This window comes from Hibiscus syriacus, unplaced genomic scaffold, assembly GCF_006381635.1.
Source record: "Hibiscus syriacus cultivar Baekdansim isolate YM2019G1 unplaced genomic scaffold, ASM638163v2 tig00111837_pilon, whole genome shotgun sequence".
In the NCBI taxonomy this organism is placed as follows: Eukaryota; Viridiplantae; Streptophyta; class Magnoliopsida; order Malvales; family Malvaceae; genus Hibiscus; species Hibiscus syriacus.
In genome coordinates this window covers 7,209,662-7,219,977 of record NW_024063194.1, presented here as the reverse complement: position 1 = coordinate 7,219,977, position 10,316 = coordinate 7,209,662, and the positions used below count along the sequence as shown (strand labels likewise).

The 10,316-nt window shown below is 33.5% G+C and overlaps 1 long non-coding RNA gene across 1 annotated transcript; it reads left to right on the top strand.

Moving 5' to 3' along the window:
• Window positions 1-9,262: 9,262 nt before the first annotated feature.
• LOC120171889 lies at window positions 9,263-9,838 on the top strand. The gene is made up of 3 exons (XR_005520909.1): window positions 9,263-9,378; window positions 9,467-9,578; window positions 9,731-9,838. It is a non-coding gene; the product is annotated as an uncharacterized LOC120171889 (long non-coding RNA).
• The last annotated feature ends 478 nt before the right edge of the window (window positions 9,839-10,316 follow it).

Here is a 10,316-nt window from a genome sequence, read left to right as displayed (position 1 = left end):
CATGGAGGTGGAAAATAGGGAGATAAATGTTGTGGCATCTTTTTCGGTCGCCTACCATGAGGTGATGGTGGATAAGAGGCTCGATGATGTGATGGAATAGGTGATGGCTCTCGTTGTGGAGGTGATGGCTCTGGGTGTCGAGCTGTAGAATCAGCTTGATCAGGTGATGGCTCTCGAAGTGGGGGGTGCTTATAATCAGTGCCATCAAAAAAACGCTTACTAGCTTGCCACCAATCAGTGGCAAGCTCAGCCTCTGTGGGTGTCTCGTTGTGGAGTGATGGCTCTGGGTGTCGAGCTGTAGAATCAGCTTGATCAGGTGATGGCTCTCGAAGTGGGGGGTGCTTATAATCAGTGCCATCAAAAAAACGCTTACTAGCTTGCCACCAATCAGTGGCAAGCTCAGCCTCTGTGGGTGTCAACCTCTGTAATGGATAGTTGGCCTCCTAACAATATAAAAGCTCAAACAAAGTTAAACGTCTACTAGTAATAACTTGTTCATATATGGTAGTATTTGTGTTAACTTACATCATTTATCATCGTATATGGCAGTAACTCTTCCAAATCCAACAGCCGGATCCTCCTTCAGGAAATAACCCTAGGAATATCATTTGAATTTTTGATTGCATATGTCCGCATACTGGGAAAAGCCTCAAATATCCAAATCTACAAACAATATAATACACAAACATTAGTAATTGTTAAATAATTAATTATAATTTTGGAAACATTATATAGAAATTCTTACCTTAAAGGCCCAAATAAAGCATGCCAAAGTGTATTTGGAACCATGGCCACGCAAACTTTTTCGGTCCTCAAAGGCAAACGATAACTTTTTCCAGGTAGCTTTCCATAGATATGAATCCTACGGAAACACGTTCCATGCATTTAGGTCCTCTACCAATAATATTAGGTCCTCAGAAATAGGTTGTCTGGCCTCTTTGCCTAAAAAGTCGGCATGCAAAAGTAATAAAAGGCATACTCGAACAACATCGAGGTCATCTATCCTAGTAAAACCATCTTTAACAAGTAATCTTTTCAAGTCGTCAACGTGTAAACTCGGCTTCGCCTTTGCCAGCTCAGGAAAACCCCGAGATAACCATGATGGGCGGGCGATATGACTAGTGTACCGACCTACTTCATCGTGTCCGAAGCGTAGACCAGTGATTAAGCAAAACTCCTCCCGCCCAAAACAAGTATACGCCGGAGGAAAATGAAACCATATCTCTTCATCACCACGTTGTATCCTCTCGGGTAGATCATTAGTCATGTTCTGAAGAAACAAATGGGTCAACATATCATCTCCACCTGGATGTTGTACTTTTAGCCATGGCCCGAAGCAAGTATCCTCAAACAATTTTCTTTGTACAAGTGTAAGCGTCGACGCAATTGTAGTGGCTAGGCTTAATTTATTCCTTAAGGTCAATAAAGCCGAAAAAAAATTCTACAGAAACAATAAACATACCAAGTTAGATATACCAAAAACTACAAATTATACACTATAAACAGACATGATATTAAACAGTGAAAACAAAGCCAAATATGTTTCAAACTTGCACGGTATTCACCCAAGTCATTATTCTATCATAGTTCACAAAATGCATCAGATAACATTCCAGAAGTAAGCACTTATATAAACATTTAAAAGGATAACATATAGGTTTAGTGCAGGTTCAAGGACAACATAAGAGTAGTAGTTTATTCTTGAAACTTAAATTCGTAACACTGTGAAGTTAGTATTTGTCTTTGTTTTTTGGTTGAAGTAATGCAATTCATTCAAGTTTCAATTTGCAGAAGAAGAATAGTTTCTGAAACTTAAAATCACAACGCAAAAATGAAAATCGCTACGCGAAAATGAAAATCGGTACGCGAAAATGAAAATCGGTACGCGAAAATGAAAATCGCTACGCGAAAATGAAAATCCTACGCGAAAATGAAATCATGAATGTACTAAGCAATTTAAGTGAAATGGTTAATCTATTATGAAATTACTAGTAATTTATCATCAATATAAATATGAAAAATCTAATAATAATACAAAAATTTCAAAATAAAAATAATTAAAAAAACTAACCCTCGGTGGTTGATTTTCCATTTCTGACCGTGAATGGTTGTGAGGGTGGCTCTGAGAGATGGAGATAGATAGATTTCGCCAGAGATGGGGACGGATTTCGTCGGAGATGGGGACGGATGTCGCAATAGAGGGTGAGAGATGTAGATGGGACTGAGTTGTGATTTAGGGTTTTAGGTTATGATTTGCGATTATATTGTTTACATTTGTGTTGCGAAATTAATATTGTGTTTCGAATTCGAAAATAAAATTCGCGTTGCAAAAATAAATGCGCTTTGTGAATTTGAATTCTGTGTTGCGAATTTGACTTCTGTGTTGCGAATTATAAATTCGCGTTGCGATTTACAGATTCGCGTTGCGATTTACAGATTCGCGTTGCGATTTACAGATTCGCGTTGCGATTTACAAATTCGCGTTGCGACGAATTCGGAAATTGCAATGCGATTTACATATTCGCGTTGCGAATTTGGAAACTGAGTTGCGAAATTGGAGTTCGCGTTGCGAATTTGTTGGTCATTTTCACAAATCCAAAAAAAATTGGTTAAAATCGTATATTATAAGGCATTTTCGGTCACTGAAGTTATTTTCTCTTTTATAAAATAGTGATGGGACATGATATAATAATTTTAATCCTAAAATTTATATATTATATCGATTTGGTCTTAATTTAAAATAATTCGATAAATCCTTAATATTTTAAAATTCCATCAATTTACTCCTCATTTTAATTTGACCGCACATAATGGTGTTTGCCATTTGTGACAAATGTAATTTTTTTCTCCGCTTTAGAGGAATACAAATGTCAATGTAAAGCATGATTTTCATAGTATGTTTATAGCCAAAGAAGACTACCGAAGAAACATAGTCAATGTAAGTCTCGATGAATTTTTTGTCACAATTTTCGACACGAATCCTAGAGGAACTTCATCCCAATAATCCACATAGAACAAAGGAACATTCATAGGGTCCTCTCCTTTTAACTAATGAAGAATCAGTAGATGAAATTGAAATTTCTTGTACCGTTTCTCTGTAGATATGAAACAATAACATGATATAATCTGAATAAAAATGTCCTCTATCCAAATTGGAAATAAAAATATCCCAATCGGATGTCAGACATTTTCTAAAGTTGCCTTCATAAATTGAAAGTTTATTACACTAGGAAAGATCCAAAGAAACAATGAGCAAAAGAAGCATACGTATCCTTGTTAAGTTCTCTGCTCCAAGCGATTATCTTAAGGTTCTTATCGATGACCCCTGGACTATTTTTGGTCATTATTTAACTGTTGAACCTTGGTCAATTGATTTCAGTGCCACACAGGAATATCCTAGTCGTATCCTTGGTTTGATTTGACTTCGGGATTGTCAATTACATGTTACAAAAGAAGTATGCTTGAGGCAATTGGTCCTCGGATTGGTACTATTATGAAAACTGATTTCCAGACTGATAATGGCAGTCGTGGTCGTTTTTCCCATATGAAATCAATGTTAATCTCCTTCATTCTCTTATCTCTAAAATCTCAATCAATGGTTGTATCCAACTTGTCGAGTATAAAGCTCTGCCCATCGTCTTTGGATGTCGTATATGTGGGCGTTCTCTAGATCTTTGCCCCAAGAATTCAATCCCACAACAAGCATTAAAGGATTTCACTCCTGTAAATTTCGAAACTGTTAACCCCGAGATATCTAAAGAACCTTTTAGACCATGGATGTTAGTCGCCAGAAAAAAGCGACGATAACCTAAGGATGCCTCTTCTACTGGAACTGCTAAAATTGATGCTCATCCCGCATCCACTTGCTTTAATCCCATCTATAATCTTGATGATGGACCTCTTTCAATTGAAGCTTCAAAGACTACTAAAGATGTGAACCCTCCTAGTTTACCTATCACCACCCTTGTCTGGCTTCTTCTTCGCCCATTGCCATAAATGTTGCCAAAGAGAACATTGATTATAACTCTCTAAAGTCCAAAGGGAAGAAAAAAATTGGGCTACCAATCCGTAAATCTCAAGCCATTTTCCTTGGCCCTAAGAATATGAATTTATGCCCCTCTCCTAATGGAGGCAGCTCAAGCAACAAGACTAAAAATCATCTATATGACCTGCCCTTATATTCCTAGAAGCACTCAACTATTTCTATACACAATGATGATAACCCCATTTCTCCATCCAAACTTCAACTCCTTAAGCATCCATGAATTACATATGCTTCTCGTAGGACTTTCATGATCTGTAACCTCCCAAAATCGGATCAACAGTTTCAGGTTGATAATCGAGCATTTTCGTGATTTCTGAAAATATCATGTTTTAAGTACTTTCAAATATGGTATTGTCAAATATTTGCAAGTATTATTTAGAAATATTAAATATGTTTTCAAAGGATAATTAAATTGATTTCCAGGTTTGTGTGGTGACTAAATAGTGTTATATTAAAACTAAGAAATTTGGGTGACTAAATCGAATGATTTCAAAATCTTAAAAATCTATAAAGCAATTTCACCAAGGCTTTGCTTGTTTTCTTTTTCCTCTCATTCCAACGTATTTTCTTTCATTCTTATCTATGATTTTTATTATTTATTTTATTAATCAAAAATTAGTTTTAACTTTCATATTCCATCATTCACGTTTTTGTGCAAACCAAAATAATCTCTTTTTCCCTTCACTTTTCTTCTCATGGCTAAGAACTTTCTTTTTCAAGTGCCCATCTCCTTTGCTGATTTTTTATTCACTTCTGATCATCTTTTTCTAAATTTTATCATCTCTTCATCTTCTTAAATCCTCCTTTTTAGTCAATTCTTCCTAGAGGTTTCCTAGACTTCTTCAACTTCATATTTCTTATTTTACATCTTATCTCCTTCCATTTTTATAAGGTAATATTATTTCCTTGGTTTTCTTTAAGCTTTGCTGATTAAAAGATTTTTTTATATCAATGGGTAATACATGATTACATAAGTGTTTTGGTAATACTTTATTTTTGGGTTGATTTTCAAAATAAATAAAATGGATATAATTTTGATCTTATTTCTATTAGTTTTTTATGGGTTTCGTATGTTTAAATATTGGTTATAATGATATTAAAACAATATTTCAAATGGATTTGATTGCATCATGATTTGATTAAGGAATATCTATTTTAGTGATTTTTTGAAAATCCATGAATGTTTGTGTTTGTGTTAGCTGCTGTTTTTGGGAGATTTATTGGGTTCTAAATCATGTTTATGATTTTTTTAGGATCAAATTAAGTGTAAGGAAGAAAATATTCTCAAGTTAGAATGTTTAGATCGCGGGGATAGTAGGATTTTTGGTTCTTTGTTTGATTTTGGTTCTATTTTAGAAGTAGAATTTTCGCTCTATTTTGAAGATTTGTGATTAAGTTGACTTGTTATGCAAATTTTGACTTTTGATACTAAATTCTTGTATGATATGTTAAATGATGTTATGAAGATTGTTACATATGTATTATGACATGTTCTAAGTGATTCAAGTGTGTCCAAGCATGTCAATGGATCATAGAATCGATTGTATAGATGTTTGGTGGCTTATTCTTATATATTCATATGAATTTTCTGCATTTTATAGAAAAATGATCGATCCTTTTTGAAAAATGATCAATCCCTTTTGAATGTTTAGCTATTGTTTTGTAAAGGATCGATCCCTGTGAAAATGGATTGATCCCTTTGTCATTTACTCAATAAAACAGGTAAAATTGAATTTATTAAAGGACTAAACTGTTCCCTAAGTCCTTGTATTGTCCCTAAGCTTTAAAATGTATTCAACTTGGTCCAGAAATTGATTTCTTAATTAAAGATTGGTTTTAAGTCAGATTGGTTGAAATATTTTATATGATTATATAAATCAATAATTTCATAATGTAAGCTTCAATTTCATGTTTTTGTGTTATTTTCATATTTTAAAAAGTTTACATTTTAGTCCCTAAACAGAGCATGTTCAATTAGGTCTCTAAACGATGTCTAATTAAGTTGAAATTTTGCACGTGACTAATTAAAGGTTATAAATGCATATTGTTAAGTTTAATTCTACTTTTTCCATGAATTTTATAATGACTTGTGGAATGACTTTTTTACCCTTACATAGTTAATAACATATATCATGAGATGCATGATTGTATGATTGTTATAAGCATGACTATGTTATATGTTATTGTTTTGTATTTCATGATGATTTTTTTTATTTCTTCTACTTAGTTTCCATGATTAGGTTTTGTGTTTCCGATTTGCTTTAGAATTTAATGTACACTCAGTACGCTTGGGTCATTATATGTGGTCGGGTGTAGGGTGTTATAGTGGTGTTACCATGAACGCAGATAAGTTACTTATAAGTACGTTAAAGATTTATAGTTTTAATCTTCGTATTCGTTTCCTTAAGTTAATTTCGAGGACGAAATTATTTTTAGTGAGAGAGAGTTGTAACACCCCAAAATTCGGGTCAGTAATCGAGCATTGTCGTGTTTTCTAAAAATATCTTGTTTTAAGTAATTTCAAATATGATATTGTCAAATATTTGCAAGTGTTATTTCGAAATATTAAATATGTTTTCAAAGGATAATTAAATTGATTTCCATGTATATGTGGTGCATAAATTGTGTTATATTAAAAATAAGAAATTTGGGTGACTAAATCGAATGATTTCAAAATCTTAAAAATCTATATAGCAATTTCACCAAGGCTTTGCTTGTTTTCTTTTTCCTCTCATCCAACGTGTTTTCCTTCATTCTTATCAATGATTTTTATTATTTATTTTATTAATCCAAATTAGTTTTAACTTTCATATTCCATCATTCACGTTTTTGTGCAAACCAAAATAATCTCTATTTCCCTTCATTTTTCTTCTCGTGGCTAAGAACTTTCTTTTTCAAGTGCCCGTATCCTTTGCTTATTTTTTATTCACTTCTGATCATCTTTTTCTAAATTTTATCATCTCTCTATCTTCTTAAATCCTCCTTTTTAGTCAATTCTTCCTAGAGGTTTCCTAGACTTCTTCTTCAACTTCATGTTTCTTATTTTTCATCTTATCTCCTTCCATTTTTATGTATGTGATCATTATGGGTATATGTATATCATGACATGCGGATTATGGGTTGGTAGTAGGTGAACTTTGTTAGTATATGTGTGAAACATGGCCTGAATGAATGATATGATGATTGATATTGAGATATAAAGCATGTGTTATATGTGGATATACTAGTTACTATTTGATGCATATTAAATTTTGGAAATAAATATGAAAACTATGGGAAATATGTTTATGTGTTGTGACGAGTAGAGATTTTCTAATTTCCATAGATTTGCAAGGATATCTTGCTATCTAATTTGAGGTTGATCATGATAACTAACTTATGGTTTTGAATTATATTGAAAGATATATGTATATATAGCTATGCATCAATAGCAATTATATTGGATGAACTTGGATTAGTTGACAATTGTTCTTAATGGGACCTTTGGATATGAAAGGCATGCCTAGGAAAGAGTACTCTAGTGTTTTTGTTATGTGTTATTGGGAATATATGTATGGGGTAAGGTTGGTGTGTTTAGCCTAGCTCCGAGAAGTATATGTGGTAAGGATGGTGCGTTGAGCCTATATCTAAATGTTGTGGTTTTAGACTTAAGTGAGTCCACAAATAAAAGGGAGTTGCATGGAGTCCGTTTATCCAATGTTCATGTTGTGTTTTGAACAAATGTCAATGGTCTTGAATGGAAATAAATGTATGTTGTGTGTGGACAATCCAAACAATGTAATTGTGCATGAGCATATATATTTGCAGCAATGAATACACTATAATTAAGCATGTTTATATCCTATAATTGGTGTGGGATTACGGTGTATTAAATGAGAATTGAAGCATGACATTGTAATATGATCATTAACGTAAAAACAAGTGAGGTTTCATGACATATAGGTTATTTTCCTTTAACCTTGACATGTGCAGCATACTTGAATTTTTAGTCATTCAATGAGCTTTATAGCCCACACTTGATGTTTAACCTTTTTTTCAGATTATTACTTGATGATTTGATAACTTGAGTGGCAATGCACTTGGTGGTGATCAAAGCAATGAGGCATTTGTAAAGTTATTTTGGAACTTTGATACATTTTGAGGCAATATGGGATCCTAAATTGGAATGTATGATGATTTACACTTTTATCTCTTTATTAATGCATACTTGACCTTTAGGGGGTGATTGGATCATGGAATTTAAGATTCCTAGTGGGAATTTTTTTCCCAAATTCAAATTCACATGATTGGATGAGAAATATTCCCAATAGGGAGTAATAATATATTCTAAACAGTAAAAAATTTTCTCTTTTTACCGGGAATGTTAATCCCTTGCTTTTCTTAGGTATTCTTTTATTCTCGTGTGCTAAGGGCTAAAATACCCTCTTTTCCCGTTTGCCTCTGCCATATCTTCTTCTCCCAAGTGTTCTTTGTTCTTGAACTCCACGACACAGATTGGAGGAGTATCTGATTCTCGATCAAAAATTTACCCTTTGCTCTTCTTACTCACTTCATCTGCTTTTAGGTTACTCCTTTTCCTTCAACCTTTGCTTATCTTTATTCCTTTTTGGTTTGGGTGTTTGTGCTTTTTTGGATTCCTGTTGAATCCATGTTTTTTTAATTTGATTTTTGGGCTTTAAATAACAGTTAATAGAATTGAAATTTCCTAGTTTTAGTATTGAAATTCCCAGCTCTTGAATTGAAATCTGCATCAGTGGGTAGGGTAGTGTAGTTGTTAGCTGCTTTCGTCATACAAGGTTTGCTCATAGAATGATTTTCCTGGTAATAGCAGTTGAAGTCCACCGCTTATAGTGTTTGTGTTTGAATTTCGGAAAATCTAGGTAGTTTTGGCTGCACTTGTTGACTGATGATTTTTCTTACTGGTAAACAATTAGTTCTATTCACTCTTCTTTTTATCGGAAAAAATAGACAATTTTATCAGATCTCAACTCATTTTAGTTTCTGATTTTCATTCAATTCTATCTGTGTCATATACTATATGTAATTGCAAACTCGTTGGGTGTCAATCCCATTTTCATATCAGTTTTGATTTTCTTCAGAGTTGTTGAATTTATTTATTTTTATTGTGAACAAAAGAATTGGATCATTGCAGAATTATTGGGCTTCTTTTCATTTTTCATTATAAATCTTCCATTTCGTTGTTGCAGAATTATTAACATTTGGGTTCATAGCACAGAGCAGAGTAGATTGACACAGAGGTAGCAATTAGCTGGTAACGAAGGGTTTCCATCAGTCAGCTTTGCCTTTGTAGGATAATCAGAACAAACAATAAAGTAATAACAAATGCAATCTTAATTAACGGTTGTGCTATTTATTGTAATGGGGAAATTTATATTTGCTTGTTTGCTTCCATAAATCCAGTGTTGTAGGGTTTCCATTGATTGATTGCTTTCTGCTGGTCTCTTTTGGGAGGGGGGGGGTGCTTCTATGGATTTTGCGGCACCGGATATTCCATCTGCCGAACGACAACCAGGTTTGTGAATTTTATATGGTATACAAATTTTACTGTGTTTTAATATGCAAGCTAAATTATTGTTTCGCAAATGTACTGGTATGTTTCCGCACGACGGTGGCTTATTGTTTATCATTATTGTCTTCTCTGTCTCACATTTTATGTGACTGCAGATGATCCTTTGTATCGTGAACTATGGCATGCCTGTGCTGGACCTCTTGTCACGCTTCCTCGCGTAGGGGAGCGTGTTTATTATTTCCCACAAGGTCACATGGAACAAGTATGTCTACATGAACTTTAATCTGATAACTTTTTTGTATTGATCATATTTCATAATTTAACAAGTGTTGGTTGAATTGGTTTGTGAACCTTTGCCATAGTGTTCTTATTTTGAGTAATAATGGTTCTATATTGGTTAATACGGTTATGGTTCCTGCAAGCACATGGTTCTTTCCTTTTTGGTTTTTTATGCAGAAGAAATCATCTGGTATTTATATTGGGTCATGCTTTCTTTAAAACAAAATGGGTACGATTCATTTTGGTGAATCACTTTAGGCAATCAATAATTTGAAGGTTGTATGTTGTCATGAAACCTTATTAACTTATATTGTCATATATATTTGAGTATTGGTATCAATTCACTGATACAATGAATTACAAAATGTTTATGGCAATATATAATTTCCTTCATGTATGTATTTACAAGAATATTTATATACGTCTCCATGTCTGAATATTTACTGTCAAGGTAGTGTTTGT